The 16,896-nt window shown below is 40.8% G+C and overlaps 1 long non-coding RNA gene across 9 annotated transcripts in view; it reads right to left on the minus strand.

Annotated features, from left to right (window-relative positions):
• The window catches only part of LOC103795360 (uncharacterized), a 273,323-nt gene that overhangs the window by 145,380 nt on the left and 111,047 nt on the right, over positions 1 to 16,896 (minus strand). For all 9 annotated transcript variants that reach the window (XR_013521988.1, XR_013521989.1, XR_013521991.1 and 6 more), the window contains 2 exons: positions 12,170 to 12,246; positions 11,017 to 11,163 (listed from right to left, as the gene is read on the minus strand). This is a non-coding gene — a long non-coding RNA (uncharacterized LOC103795360). The remainder of the gene's footprint in view (positions 1 to 11,016; positions 11,164 to 12,169; positions 12,247 to 16,896) is intronic.

Raw genomic sequence — 16,896 nt, forward strand, 5'->3', positions numbered from 1 at the left:
GACCCTTATGCTTCTCAGAATCTGTTTGGAGTATTGAGGCATGCTATCCTGGGTGTGTTGATTTTTCTCTGTGCAAACTCTGCTGTAAACCAAGGACAATCAACAGGATGAAGAAAGTTGAATTCAGGACCCTGGCCGATAGAGATTACCTCTGGGCATGAGGTCAGGGGTGCTTTAGTCCTCCTTCTTAGAAACTCCAGGGAGACCCTAGCTCCCAAATATTAATCAGATCTGTAGAACCCTGCTCAAAACCTTCCAGTGACTCTGAATTACTCTTAAATAAAACTCCTTATCCTAGCTTACAACACACTATACAATCTGACCCCTGTTCAGACCTTACCAGACCTATTACAGGCTGTTTACCCTCAGGCCTCTCACCTTGGCTTGCAGAAGGCTGCCTTCTCCTTCTGTCTTCACCTGACCTTTCCTCTGTGTGTAACTGTGTGTGTAACTCTCTTCTTAGAAGAACACCAGTCTTACTGGATGAGGGCCTACCCAGAGGACCTCTTTTTGCCTTAATTACCTCCTTAAAGGCCCCATATTCAAAGACAGTCACATCCTGAGGTACTAAGAGTTGGGACTTCAACATATGAATTTCGGGGGGCTATAATTTGCCTATTCTGCACATTTCATACAAATGGAATCAAACAAAATGTGGCCCATCAATTCTGCCTTCTTTCACTTAGCACAGTGCTTTCAAGGTTCATCCAAGTGGTAGCCAGTATCAGTGACAGAGCAGGAGCACCGTCATCTTGGACAAACACTGCCATTTCAAGTCCCGGCTCCCTTTCTAACCTATGCATTTCAAGGAAATCACTTCTCTTCTCACAACAAGCAGGTAGAAAGAGCTGACAGTAAAACACAGATAAGAGAGCTCAGGCAGAGAAGGTGGGGGGAAGTCTCTTGGGTAATTGCCAAACTTCACACTTGTACAATGGACCCCCGTAAAACAATGAGCCCTAATAAGCACATTCCTTTCCCTTTAGGTGCACTAAGATAGAGAAGCTAAAAGCAGACTTGGTTATGTCTGCAGCTGCAAAAAAAATATATATGAACAAACACAAAATAAGCAAGACAAAGAAACAGAAATATTCCGAGCATGTGATAAGCTCTCCTGCCCTAAACCCTTAAACACTCTTAATCTGTAAGAGAGAGTGCCCCTAACCTAACTCAGCCAGAAGCCCCTCGCAGGATTATTCTCCAAAATAAACCTGTCTTTAACTGTTAAGCTGCTTCTCATGTTTCTTTCTTCATTCTTCAACTCTTACTATCAGTACTTATTATTTTTTATGACTGAATAGTATTTCGGTGTATGGGTCTATCACATTTTATTTATCCATTACCCAGCTAACAGAGATTTGGATCATATCCACTTTTTGCCTGTTATAAAAGATGTTGTGATAAACATTTTTGTACAAGTTTTTGTATGAACATTTGTCTTCAGTTATCTTGAGTATAAACCTAGGAATGGAACATTCTGGGTCATAAACACACATAACTTTGTGTTTCCCTTTTCGAAGGCCCACCAAACTGCTTTCTCCAGCAGCTGCAGCATTTTATATTCCCACCAGAAATATACAAGGGCAGGGCATGTTTCTAGAGATTAGATAATCACAAATGAAGGGCACTGTCCTTTATAGCATGCTGAAGTCAAGAGAGAGGAAGAGATGTTTGATTACGGAAGAGCTGTTGTACTAGGAAAATGAAGGGTTCACAAAGTATTGCTAACTCATTTTCAGCCATCTTTGCCATGGCATTGTTTATTTCACATTTTCACCACATCTTCAGTCTTAACATGAATAGCCTGGGTCTCAAGGCCATCTGTTCCCAACCATTATAAGCACCTTCAAGACAGCATTCAATATGCGTCATTTTATTTTCTATGCAGTAGGGAAAATTAGGCCTTGCTTTGCCCACTCACCTTTATTCTTGGAAATACACTCTTCAAAAAGTAGGAAGTTCAGTCTTGCTTTAAACCACCAAGCTGCCTGAATGGATTTCATCCATTATTTCAGGTTTTATTTTAAACTTTGCTTTTAATAGACACAGAAACAATGCATATTTTAAACTTTTGACTCAGGCAAATTTTATATGCCCAAAAGACTCTCTTGGAAGTTAAGAAGGCATAAGGGGTACCGTGTGTGTGTGTGTGTGTGTGTGTGTGTGTGTGTGTGTATCACAGAATGAGGGGGACATGCTGCCAGTTTAGTAATTAATTATCTCAACTAACAGAAGGCCACTACCTACACTGTCTGTGGCAGCCACCACACTGATAGCAAATTGCTGTGCCTCCTCAACAGAAAGTAACACAGATCATCATCAATGAATAGACAAAAAACTCTGAATCTATGGTTATATGTATGCATCTTACAAATAGAGTAACAACAAATAGAGGAAATATATTTACAAATGAAAATGAACCTACATTTATTTACTTCACTAAAACTGTTTTTTTTCTTCTCATCAAAGATTTCTCTATTGCTACACAACATCCCAAAAGAATCAGCATAAGGCAACAAACTCAACAAAATTCCTTCTGTTCATAAAACTCCTGTCTCCACACCCTAAAAAAACAGGCATGCCTGTGCCCTGCATCCTGAGGAGTGGTCTCCTAGGCTTTGTCCTTTCAGAGAGCCCATTTCCAAGGATGGGCCATCCATCCACCCAACTTTTCTCAAGGCCACATAGCTACTCTCCAAAGGCAGCCATCCCCAGTGGTTCAGCTGATCCTGATGGCTGTGCCCACAGAGAAAGAGGGAAAGAGAGATGGGAGGGGAAGAGCTCCCAGGATGCAAGGTGACACTGACTGTTGATCTGCAGTCACTCAGCATCTGGATCAGGCAATGCTCTTTTTCTGTAGGCTGTGGGCAGTGGGAGTGTTTTGAGTGGCATTTAATATAGCTCCTGTGCAGCATGCCAGCTTCAGCAGGGCATCCTATGGCAAGCCCTAAAACACAGAGGGAAAAGAATAACCAAGTGGAAGTGGGTCATCGTGCCATCTATCAGAGACAATGCACGTAAGAATGCTGCTACTAAATGAAAGAAAAACTCTTTGTAAACTCAAAGTTTGTGATTCCCAAACTTGAACATGTATCATATTTTTTATTAAAATGCTGATTTACTTGGCCATATTTTAGAGGTTGGATTCATTCCGTCTGGGGTAGGACCTGAAAATTTGCATTTCTAACAACTTCCCAGAGGATCTGATACTGGCTAAAGAGAAATACTGGCTAAAGCATAGGATCCATATCAGCTAAAGCTATAATGGATAATCATAAGCCATGCCCCGACTGAGCAGTAAAAGGAAACAATGTTACTGTATAAAATAAGAGAGAAAATAATAAAATATTTAAAAATAACACAATATATAATGCTTGAGTTGCCAATAGCAAAGTGTTATGATTCGGTCTTTGAAGTCGGAAAAAGCAGAGACTAACCAAACAGACATTTTTGAACAAGCCCTGTCCTCAAACTCAACAGAAAGGAAGAGACCATGTCCATCATCCCCTCAGTAAAACATTGGCCCTGTAGCACTGGCTTTCCCATGAGGAGTTCCATCTTCTAATTCATGCAGAGCAGGGAGAGGATAATAGCTAAGGAAATGCCATCTGTCCTTAGCTGATCACTGTCTCTACTAATAGTGCCTCGTATGAGTATAAAGCTTTATGGTTTTGAAAAGCTTTCCAGTCAGTGATCAAAACGATGTGATATGGGTGAAAGAATAGACAAATGGACCAACTGAACAGAACAGAGCGCCCAGAAAAAGACCCACCCAAATATAGTCAATGAGCTTTGACAAAGGAGCAAAGGCCATACAGTGGAGAAAGAACAGTCTTTCCAAGGAAAAAAGTAAAAAGAATCTAAACAAAACCTTACATCTCTTTCACAACAGTTACCTCAAAATGGACCAGAGACCTGAAGGTAAAAATGCGAAACTGTTACTGGTGACAGCCGGAAAGAAACAAACAATAATTCAATGACTGCTAGTGCCAGGTATCAAGTTAAGTACTTTTAATAGCTTGTCGCATTAATTCTAAACTGTGTACACAATGTATTGTTCCCAAATTACAAATGACAAATTTTTTGCTAGTGATAAAGCATAATTTTTCTATATTATTCCTTATAAGATCTGGAGCAGAAGCCTCACTCTCCTATGAAAAGGAGAAGAACCTGAAGAAAACACTTCCCTTCCTTCTCTCTGCCTGGGGGCAGTGACCTTGAATACAACCACCATTGTCCCTTCCAGACACCAGAAGGGGGAGTCCCACAAGGCAGAAGGTGCCCTTGTGACGCGTCCTCTTCTCGTCCATGTTCTTTACCTCCTTGCTTGGGAAGCCATAAAGTCAAGCTGAGTAGAAGGTGAATTTCATTGCAAAGTTTACAGACTCTGCTGACAGGGTTCATGAAAACACTGCTGAATATGTTATATACTGCCAATGCTCACAGCACATCCCGTGTTGAAAGTGATACTTTTCTGCTGGCAGTAACCCTCTGTTGTCCTAGGAGCTCACTGAACAACTAAACTCAGGTGATATTTTTATGTGGAACATACAACATATTAAGTACTTTTGCTCAGTGACCCATATAGGAACTAAACAGTACCCAGACTAGAAATCAATGTCAAATTGTTCAAATAAATTCCACTTAAAGAATGGTGGCTTGGGAGGCACTCAGCCAGAAAGAATGCTCCCGTTTACTGTGAAGTGGAAGGGAAGAATGTTTTAACTTTGGTTGGGAAAAAACATCTGATCAAATTACATGGAAGGTGATGGAACATCCTCTAAGAAACAGTTCTGATTCACTGTAGGGCATCCCCCTCTCTCCTGCCACATTCCCATTTCACCCACTGAAGAGGTTCTTTCACAAGAGGCTAAGGAAACCAGGCAATATAAAATCGAATCGAAACTGAGTGCTAGAAATTTGTGGGGAGAAATCTGTAATTAAACTGAGCAATTACCTCCGGAAAGTTAACTGGGGCAAACTCCAACACCACTATAAAATTATAAAATGTCCAGCATCTCATTTATTTGTCCCTCTACCCAATTACCTCTCAAATGTAAACCTCTCTTTCTCTCTCCTCCATAATTAATAAAACTGTTTGCAAGAAAGGAAAGAATCTTAGGTTAGTTATTTACACTGTAGTGTGAATTAAAAGCCAGTGTGTCAACTTTCACAGGAATGAGAATTTCAAGCCATTCCTCTAATTGTAGAATGACTGTCATTGGATTCTTTTAAGAGCATTTCATGGAACAGCTCAATATAAGGAAGAGGAGAGAAACTGCCTAAATCCGCCTATGCCTAAAGTCAGCCTTAAGTCCAATCTTGAGGGTGAGAGCTTTCAGCTGCCACTCCCAATTGAAATTTGTGAGGAGAAATCCCTAAGTAATTCCTAGACATTGAGTGAGAGTTATAATTTATCCTTTCAGGGATCTACTGTTTTGTTTTCTTTTTAACTTTGATTTTAGGTTGAGGGGTACATGGCCAGGTTTATTATATAGGTAAATGGGGGTTTGTTGTACAGATTATTTTTGTCACCCAGGTACTAAGCCTAGTACCCAATTTTTTTTTCTGATCCTCTCCCTCCCTCCCTCCCTCCCACCACCCTCCACCCTCCAATAGGCCCCAGTGTCTCTTGTTCTCCTCTTTGTGTCCATGAGTTCTCATCATTTAGCTCCCACTTAGAAGTGAGAACAGGTGGTATCTGGTTTTCTGTTCCTGCATTAGTTTTCTAAGGATAATAGCCTGCAGTTCCATCCATGTTCCTGCCAAAGACATGATCTCATTCTTTTTCACAGCTGCATAGTATTCCATGGTGTATATGTACCACATTTTCTTTATCCAATCTGTCATTGATGTGCATTTAGGTTGGTTCCACATCTTTAATGTTGTGAATAGTGCTGCAACAAACATTCACATGCATGTGTCTTTGTGGTAGAATGATTTATATTCCTTTGGGTATAAAATCCATATAAATCTGGATCTACTGGTTTCAGTATCCTCCTCTTTTCCTCTAGGCCCAGAAAACAGATGACCTTTCTGACGGCCTTTAAGTATCAACCCTGTAGGACCTATTCTCACTTGACACCAGGTCTCTCTACTCCAGATGCTCTTCCCCCTACCAGGTTTTACTTGAAAAGCACAACATGAGTGGTTTGTGCCAAATGTGGCCATAGGTCCTTCAACAAATGTTGAGAGAGTGTGCCCCTTCGAGCAGAAAATTGATGGGGCTCCAACACATGGCTGGTCCCCCAGAGGCTCTCACTGCTCTCTTGGCTGGAAGAACTTCAAACTCTCAGCCAGTGGAAAATTCAGTCTGTTCCAAGCAAGAGACACAAATGTGCTCTTAAAATTCATACTGGCATTTGGAACTGCCCAGGGTATTATAAATATAATCATTCTGAAGTGTGAGTATGTGTCAGGGAAAGAGAGAGAGAGAGAGAGAGAGAGAGCGTGTGTGTGTGTGTGTGTGTGTGTGTGTGTGTGTGTGTGTGATGACAGGCAAGTGAGAGCAGACCCAGGACCAGGAAGGATCCATGCCAAAAACACAAGGCCACAGAGAAGAATGTCCACCAGGTTCCCAATGACTACATTCCAGACTTTCTACTGCTTCCTCCTCAGAGACAAGAGGAGAAATAAATTAGAGAGAACGCAAAGGGAGAGCGAGAGAGTGAACAAGATGGGTGGGGATGGAGAGAGAAAGGAACAGGAAGTGGGATCCTTACTAGCCATAGACCAAGAGGCCCAGACTGACCTAGAGGTCCCACCATGACCTATTTCAAGCTACAACATGAAGTCACTGAAGACAAAATTGGGAAGAGATGTGCACAGTCACCCCTGCCTGATGCAGGCTAGCTCCAGCACGCTATGACTGTTCTCATTTCTTCACAATTCTCTCAGTTTTTCCATCCTCTGTATGCTGGTTTTGTCCTCATGATGCAACTAGCAGCTGGAACTGTACACTTTCCTGCTAGTGTCTAGCAAGCTTCTCTTTCACTAATAACCAAAAAAAAAAAAAAAAAAAATCCTGAGCTCTTCTGAAAGAATCGCTGTATCCAAGGAATATCACCCAGCTGGCTTAGCCTTGGGCAGCATGTTAAAATAAGTAACAGCTACCTTCTCTCAAGGCTCTTCATTTCACCTACCAAGTACTCCTGTTGGACAGAGCTGTGATCTGAATGTTGCTGTCCCTTCAAAATTCATGTGTTGGAACCTAATATTCAATGTGATGGTAGTAAGAGGTGGGGGGTCTTTGAGGAAGTGATTCATTCATGACGGCTCCATGCTCATGAATGAGATTACTGCTCTAATAAAAGGTTGAAGGGAGTGCCCTGCCCCTTCCACCATGTGAGGTCATAGCAAGAAGGTGCCATATGCGGAATGGGCCCTTACTAGGTGCCTTGATTTTGGACTTCCCAGTCTTTAGAACTGTGAGCAATACATTTCTATTGTCTATGAATCACCCAGCCTAAGGTATTTGGGTATAGCTGCCTGAATAGACTAAAACAGGTAGAACTAGTATCAAAAACCTATCCTCTAGAAGGTGCAATTATCAGCAAGACAGGAAAATAATATTCATATTTGCCCATTTTAGTGCCTATATCAACCAGATGTTCCCTTCAGATCTGAGACCCTGATTTTCCCACTCTGGAAGTATTGACTACAGATGGCTCACAGCTGAGTTCCTCCCAGGGTACTGCTCTGACCAAAAGGAGCTGCCAGACTCAAGGATATTGTCCCCCTTGAGAGGACACTGCCTCTAATGGCTGATCAATGAGTGAGTATAAAAGCCTGAGGTCACCTCAATTCAGGCATGTCTGAAGTGTCAGACCAGCTCCAGTGCTTCCAAAAGGGAATCAGATAAGCCCTTTGTTGAAATCACATACTGGGTCAATTTCTCCCTCTGTCTCATCATCCTTCCCTCTCTTGCTTACACCGTTCCTGTGTAGCTAAACACTAAACTTCCTGCAGGCAATCTCAGTGTCTATTTCCATAAAACCAAATCTGCAATGCCTATGTCTAAACAAGTCACGGGATGTTCTAGACAAATCAGGGCCTATCCTGGAGCTGAGAGTGGAATCAGTCCCACCCATATCCCATGTCTGCCCCATGGTGGGAGAGGGTTGGAATATATCTTGAGACATAACTGCACTGTCTGCTACATAATAAGGCATGGTGGGTGATGTAAAAGATATATGAACAATATCACAGTTCAATGACTGAGGCATTATAGGCATAGAGAAAGAAAAAAGCAGGCCCTGACATCCAGAAATAATCACTGGTAGACCTCAATATTATTACAAGCTGATCTGACACTCACAGCCAGGCCATTGTTCCCCTACTGGACATAGGCAATCTCATAGAACACCAGCCTCAGACAAGCTTATTCTGAACCATGATAAAATGAAACCAAACAAGGTCACTACATAATTTTGCCCATGCATAGACCAAAACAAGATTACTCTGCCACCTGAAATGTACTCAGTCATAGAATTGCCTGGATTTCTGATGGTATCAGACTTAGCACAAATTCTTTTTTTTTTTTTTTTTTTTTTTTTTTTTTTTTTTTGAGACGGAGTTTCGCTCTTGTTACCCAGGCTGGAGTGCAATGGCACGATCTCGGCTCACTGCAACCTCCGCCTCCTGGGTTCAGGTAATTCTCCTGCCTCAGCCTCCTGAGTAGCTGGGATTACAGGCACGTGCCACCATGCCCATCTAATTTTTTGTATTTTAGTAGAGACGGGGTTTCACCATGTTGACCAGGTTGGTCTCGATCTCTCGACCTCGTGATCCACCTGCCTCGGCCTCCCAAAGTGCTGGGATTACAGGCTTGAGCCACCGCGCCCGGCCCCCAGCACAAATTCTTAATTTATTAAGCCCTCCACAAATCACCCAACCAAAGTCCAAATCTTCTAGTAGTCTCTTTCTAACAGTTACTAAGATAGTGCCTTAAAGTATGTTCTCCCTTCATCAATGAGTAATAAGCCCCGTTTGTTTGATTATCAGTGTGATCCTGGTGGTTTTTGGCTGGAGGGCATTGGTAGACCTTGATCAGTGTTTGTATGGTGAATAACTGGGTGTGTAAATGGCTGTGCTTTTTGTTTTTGTGTTCTGCTTTCAGTTAAGCCTTTCAGGAAAGGCTTAACAGAAGACCTTTGAGCTAGTTCTTAAAGGAAGGTTGAGCTTTCCAAGCAAAGCAGGGTCAGAGAGAAGTCATTCCAAGCAAAGGAAGCAGGATATGCAAAGGTTGGCATCACTGAAATGAAGGATGAGGAGTCCATGCGGGTGGAGAGTAGGGTGGACTGGAAGTGTCCCAGGACCAAATGTGGAGATCCTTGTAAGTCACAACTAATCCTGTAGGCAAGGAGGACAGAGAAGTAGGAGAGAGAGAGAGAGCTTGCAATTTGAAATCTGGTTGCAAGGAGAATTTCTGGAATAGCCATAACTATTTTTCCTCCAACCCTTTCTTTCTTTTTCAGGGGGAGGGAGAAGACATTTGCTTTTGTTAAATCAAAATTGCATATTTTTAATTTTATCAAGCCGACATTTAAGGCGCACACCTAACAACAGTGAGTCCTTAATTCACTAGATATTGTGAATGCTTTGAAGACACCATAGCCTTCTTTCAAAGGGTTGGTAACTTACACTTCACTAAATAATACCTCTTGCTTCTCAGAGAACTGAGTACAATTCAGCTGGTCACTTCCTCTTGTTATTTATAACTAAATAACTTACCATATATTCTTTAACCAAAAGAGACTTCCAGATGCCCTGGTAGAAGATGCCAATGTCTTCTCACTTCCTTGTGTGTGTCCGTCTTTGACTCTCCATTCGTGCTCCCAGAGATGACATTCTTCCTCAAGGGGTCATATCTCCAGGACCTCCCAGGCAGTACAATTCCTGCAATCCTTCCATCTGTGTTTGTCTTGCTTGTGCTCCACAAATTCTTTCTGTCTTAACAGCCCTATAGCTGCACAGCCTTCTCTTCTGTTCCCTTCTGTCTATCTTGCGCTGCCCTGCCAGTGAACACTCTCATTTTATAACATCTTGCCTTGCAAACTGGTTTTGTGAGTACCATGTAAGTGCTTTTGTGTCTATTTGTGAAACCCATGTTTTCTACTTTTACTCTCTCAATATGTATCTCAGTAACCTATGTATTATTTTGTGCTTTTATACATAAATATTGTCATAGTGTTGTATCATTTTATTATATGCTTTTTTCACTCACAATTGTGTTTTAAGATTCCGTTTTGTTGTTAATATATGCAAAGCTTTTACAACAGTGCCATTAAACACCATATAAGTATTAGCTATTATTATTTTTGGTATTATTATTATTGTTGTTATTTTGAGGCAACATCTCATTCTGACACCCAGGCTTAGTGCAATGGCACAATCATGGCTTACTACAGCCTCAACCTCCTGGGCTCAAGTGATCATCACATCTCAGTCTCCTGAGTAGCTGGGACTAACTACAGGCATGCATCCCCATCACCAGCTAATTTTTGTATTTTTTGTAGAGATGGGATCTCACCAAGTTGCAGAGGCTGGTCTCAATCTCCTGGGTACAACCAATCTGGCTGCTTCAGCCTCCCAAAGTGCTGGGACTACAGGTGTGAGCCACCACCCCGGGCCTATTATTTTCAATATTATTAATAAATGGATTTACATCATTCCTTGTAATTACTTTATAGCAATCTAACATTGATCATATGACATCTTATTTATCCCATTCCTCTATCTGTGTGTTGAGACTTAGAAAATGATACCCCAAAGTATCTTGAAGCAAAGTCTCTCTCTGACCTTCTCCTGCTCTCCTGTCTCTTGTCCCTCATTCTCCCCTAAGGCAAGCTATAGAAACTATAATTCCTCTTCCCCAAGGCAAGTCATAGAAACCAAAACATCTTTTACCCAAAGCCAGTCATAAAACCTAAAAATATGACTCTAAAATTCCCCTGCCTTTCTGTGTTGACCACAAAGAAATTAAGACCTTTATCCCAGAGGGGCCCTATTCCATACCTGGGAGACAGAAATGTTCCAAATGAGAGGCCATGAAGAAGCTGAGCTGACAGGGCTTGATAGGTTTCCTGACTCAGTCTATTTCCATTTGATTATTCCTGTTTCCCCCAATCGCAGTTCTAGGTGGCTGTCCATTCTTCACTGAACCTAAGAATAAAAAAAAGGAATACATTTTTCCTGGATCTTTGGTCTCTATTCTGAAGGCTCTCATGTCTCATAAAACTGTGATCAAATAAATGTATTATGCTTTTCTCTTGTTAGCTTGTTCTTCTTATAAGGGTGTCAGTTATGACCCTTATGATGGGAAGGAAAGGGATCACCTTCCTTCTGCCCCTGCAGTAAGTACTTAGGTTGTTTCCAACTTTTCACAATTAATTATAAGCAGTATCCCAAAGAATATCCTTAAACATGCCATGCTCATATGTTCAAGAATTGGTATTTGCTTAAAAGTGGACTTGCTGGGCTGTAAGGAGAATGTATTTTAGGCTTTGCTAGCTACTGTCAAATTGTTCCCCAAAATGTCCATACCCTCCACAGTGTATGAGAATTCTTATTTTTCTATTTTTGCCAACCACCATTGGTTTTTTCAAAAGTTTGTGAGTGCAAAGTAATACTCGTGTTTTAACTTGCATTCTTCATTAATACATGAGATTGGGCATTTTTTCTCTCCATTTATTGGCCATTATGCACTGAGTCTTAACCTTTTCTGGGGTCTTAGACTCCTTTAAGAATCTACTTCAGAAAAAATATACTTATATATACACACATACACTTTAGACACACATTGAAGGGCTTCACAGTCCCTGAAGACCCATCCACAAAGCCCCTTCAGAGCAGAGACTCTCAAGCTTTTAGTAGATATGAGTATCTCCCGGGAAGATTTTTTAAATGCAGATTCCTAGGACCCATCTTTGAGGATCCTGACTCAGAGAGCCCCAGGTAGGAACTGAACGGCTGGTGCAGGTGATGAGAAAGACAACTAAGACTATACTTTCAGGGTTCGTTTCTAAAGTTCATTAAGAAAGACAACCTTAAGAGCATCTGGATTCCCAGTAAGAACTCCTATTTCTACTTCCCAAAACTTTCCCTTCTCCCATAGCTATGAAGCAAAGGATAAAGTCACCAAGTTTAATGTACAAAAGCTATAACTTGCCTTTAAATTGATGTTGTCGCTACTTTTAAATCCATGGTTACTTCTGTAGATATACCTTGTGCCTCTCTCCTCCTTAGCTGGGAAGGTTGATGAGGGAATGAATAAATAGGGTGACATGTGAGACAAAGAAAAACACAAGGAAAGGAAAAAAAATTAGGAAATTCAAAGCTATTCAGAAAATGCTACATAAGAAGCATCATCCTACTAAATATGAACAGCCTGTGTTTGGAATCGCTTGTGTTTCTAATTTTATTACATGAGCAAGCTCATTTTTTTTTTTTCTCTGCCAGATACTTGAAAGATTCTCTTGCAAAAAGATGGAAATAAATTTAGTTTCCTCTCAGATCCAAATTCACTTAAATGATTCTGTTGTAAGATGGAGAAAAGTGATTGCTTCAATGGCAAATAAGATATTTTTTTAATTTAAAAACTTAGTACTAAGGAAATCATGTACTGGGGAATTCTCAAAACATTTTGAGAGAGGTTGAGAATCCCGGTATGATGAGATGATGACGCTACACATGCACATTCTGCCCCCCCGTGCCCCGCCCCGCCTCTCCCACCCCACCCCTTTGCTTTCTTGTTCAAGCCTGCAAGTGTCAAGAGAGAGTTAATCCTTGTTTTTCACTCAGTCACACACAAACGCGTTCTTCTCTGAGCAGGTCAATGACCAGCATCCTCTTGAACCTTTGGTGGAATTCAGGTCCATGAATGATGCCAGGAGCAAGAAAGGATCTGGTTCTCGGACTTTAGAATGACTCACTCGGTACCTTTGTCCAGTATCAATAGAATAATGACTCGGTTGCTCTGTCTGTGAAACTGGGACAGTGATGCTGGCTGCCTGCCTCACACAGAGTTGAGGGAAAACCAGGCTTGCAAAATGACAGAGGTCTCCGGGGCATGGGCATCACATGGGAAGAGGTGCAAGGTGCCTTCGCAGAGCTGAAAGACAACAGAGGGGTGACCTGACACAGAACCAAAGGAGGTCCTTGAACCGTGCCATGCCAGCCTGGGGTGGAGGGTGTTCTGTATACAGTGGAAAAAATGGAATGAAATCAACTTCCATCTTTTGTCTTTCTGGGGACCATCTTTTAACTTTCATGGGTTACTCATGGATTAAGAAGAAAAATAGTGGCCAAACACTTTCTAACATTTTCTGGTATCCATTATCTTGTTCACTTGGCCATACAGTGCTTCTTAAACTGTAGATTTTCAGATTCCAGATGGTATGTTCATTAAAAACAGGAATTACAATTGACGTATAGATATACACAGATGTGTGTGTGTGGCAGGTAAGGTGCCTGACAGTCAATATAAATGCTGAATATTTTAAACGAGTGAATTCCTACACACAGAGATAAACAACACACACACACACACACACACACACACACACACACAAACACAAATAAGTTGGCATTTTTCCAGGACTCAAGCCACAAGGAAGATTTCGGCAGCAGGGGCACGTTTGCTGCCAACCTCATTTCTGCCTGTGTTATTTAGGATATAAATACCATTGCAGTAAAGGAGACTGAGTGATCATAACTTAAACAAAATAGAAGTTTATTTTTCTCTCATATAACATGGCTGCTCTGTAGTATCACAAACCCAAGTTTCTTCCACCGTTCTTAGAGTGTTATCCCCATCTGCATGATCCATGTAGTTCACCACAGCATCTGCATCCCAGATGATAGAATAAAGAAAGGAAGGAGGGCACATCTGCCCTTTCAAGAAGACTATATCTTTTCTCTTCACAGCTCTTAGGCCAGAACTTAGTCATATGACCACATCTAACTGCAAGGGAGCCTGGGAAATGTAGTCTTTATTCTGAGTAGCTATAGATTCCATTGAAAACTCAGCATTCTCTTAAAACAATAAAAAAAATCAATAAATATTGGGACAAGTAACTGTCTCTGTCACACTGAAAAAAACAAAAGCACAAATATGTAGGTTTCCCAGAATCACTAGAAAAATTCCCAGTAAACCTAGAAGTAACTAGTACTAAGCTGAGTGCCATCGCTTTCACATGTAATACCAGCTACTTGGGTGGCTGAGGCAGAAGAATGGCTCGAGATCAGGAGTTTGAGACTAGCCCAATCAACATAGTGAGACTCTCATCTCTAAAATAAAAATTAGCCAGTCATGGTGGCACACACAGAGCAAGACCCTATCTCTAAAAAAAAGTAGCTAATACTTAGCTGGTCTCACAAGTGTGTCAATCTACTAAGCAGATGTTCACTCAGAGAAGGACAGTCTCAACTTCTTATATTTGCCTTTTAAACTACTTACACTTTCATCTATTAATCTCTGATAAATTTAAGCTTCCTTTCCCATACCAAATTTGGGTTTTCATACTGCAGGTAGAATTTTATGTTTTTTGACCTCTAGGAGAATAAATGCCCAACCTGATCACCACACATACAAGGCTAGAAGATGAATGCATATGGTGTGAAATCAGAGATCTGCCTGCATTCAACTTGGGAAATAAGAATAAAAAGCTAAGCAGCCTGCCCAGAATAGGAAAGGTTATGAATAATCAGAAAACCTAATAGTGATAATTCACATAACCATAAAATAAAATAAAACCAAAAAATAAAATCTGTGAAGGACTTACTTTGCATCGAGTGCTTTGCCCACATCATTTTATTTAGAATATTGTTGTTTTTCTTAATGTTGGAAGATAGAGTAATCTGTTTTCACCCTGCTGATAAAGACATATCCAAGACTGGGCAATTTACAAAAGAAAGAAGTTTATTGGATTTACAGTTTCATGTGGCTGGGGAGGCCTCACAATCATGATGGAAAGTGAAAGGCACGTCTCACATAGTGGCAGACAAGAGAAGAGAGCATGTGCAGAGAAACTCCCGTTTTTAAAACCATCAGATCTTGTAGACCCATTCACTATCACAAGAACAGCACCAGAAAAACTGATCCCATGATTCAACCATCTCCCACTGGGTTCCTACCACAACACATGGGAATTATGGGAGCTACCAGATGAGATTTAGGTGGGGACACAGAGCCAAGCCATATCAGAGAGCTATCCTGTTACTAACCCTTTTTGTAATCAAGGGAACTGGGCTTAAAAAAAGGCAAGGAACTGGCTCAAGACCACACAAATGCCAAGTGGCAGAGCCAGAACCTTAACTCAAGAATCTAACTCCACTGTCAGTACGCGAAATCACTGATCACTGTGGAGTCTCAATTAAAGAAAATGACATGTTGGTGGGAGAAAGGAAAAACAACAACAAAAAAAAAAGGCAATAAGCTATAAGTCTGCCTTTCTTCATGGTCCAGGACATATAGCCCTCCTGCACAAATAACTCACAATCTTCCTGTGCCCAGCTGTCACCAGAACCTTGGCTAATACAAAAAATGCAAGTGAGCTCCCTGAAACCTTAGCATTAGCAGTACTGCATGTAGCACCATGCAACCCAAAACCATCCTATAAAATCTCCAGCAAGCCTTTGTCTCCTAGCAGTCAGCTTCTCTTCTGCTGGTTTGCCCATTGCTTCCTTGCAAAGTATTTTCATACTTTCTCTAATAATTTGCCTTTCTTTATCTACAACTGTCTTGGTACATTTTTATTTATTTATTTATTTTTTTTTTTTCTTTTTTTTTTTTGAGATGGAGTTTCACTCTTTTTGTCCAGGCTGGAGTGCAATGGTGCGATCTTGGCTCACTACAACCTCTGCTTCCCAGGTTCAAGTGATTCTCCTGACTCAGCTTCCTGAGTAGCTGGGATTACAGGCATATACCATTATGCCTGGCTAATTTTGTATTTTTGGAATTTAGAATTTGGTAGAGACGAAGTTTCTCCATGTTGATCAGGCTGCTCTCGAACTCCCGACCTCAGGTGATTCGTCCACCTCAGCCTCCTAAAGTTTACCTCTGTGCCACTGGCCCAGATAATCGTCATTCCCCAGCAACAATCTCTACCACTATGCTGATGGCAAGGAGGATGGTGAGCAATGTCCCACACATCCTCCCCACCCATCATCACATGCATAGGTATCAACCTTGTTGTTCATCCTATCTGAGAGTACTGAGTAGGGTGACCTATGCAAGAATATAAAAATTCCAATCATCAGTTGGAACTGATGGTTGAGAAATAAGAATAAAAAGCCAAAAAGCCTGCCCAGAATGGAAAAGTTCTGAATAATCAGACAACCTAATAGTGATAATTCACATAACCGTAAAATAGTTAAAATCGACGGGGACTTAAATCTAAAAATCTATGGCGGTGATCTCAGAAATTTACTTAAGTCTCCATATAACTTTTGTACAACAAAAAAAATCCAGAAAAACTTGAAATATATTTTTAAAGTATTCAAAATTTGATGAAAATGTTTTGTAATTATAAAAATTTACAAAATCTACACTATTCCAGATTGTAAGCGCTACAAACTACTCTTTTGTGGCACTTACTGCTATTGGAATTCATCACGTGAAAATTTGTGTAAGTCTACCTTGCCAGTGGAAAGAAGACTCCAAGAAGATACGTTTACTCCTCAATTAGAAACGGAATAGGTATCCAATAATTATTTACTGAGTGAATCAATGTTTTTCCTTCAACATATCTTTTTAGAATTATTTGCCACCTATTAGAAATGGTTAATACAAATAATCATATTATTAGATGTTGCTGTGCTTCAAAATTTGATACTAAGCACTTGCACTATAAAAAGTTTTGCTTAATCCATGTTAACTTATCACAGGAATTTAAT

This window comes from Callithrix jacchus, chromosome 9 (genome assembly GCF_049354715.1).
Source record: "Callithrix jacchus isolate 240 chromosome 9, calJac240_pri, whole genome shotgun sequence".
Classification (NCBI taxonomy): domain Eukaryota; kingdom Metazoa; phylum Chordata; class Mammalia; order Primates; family Cebidae; genus Callithrix; species Callithrix jacchus.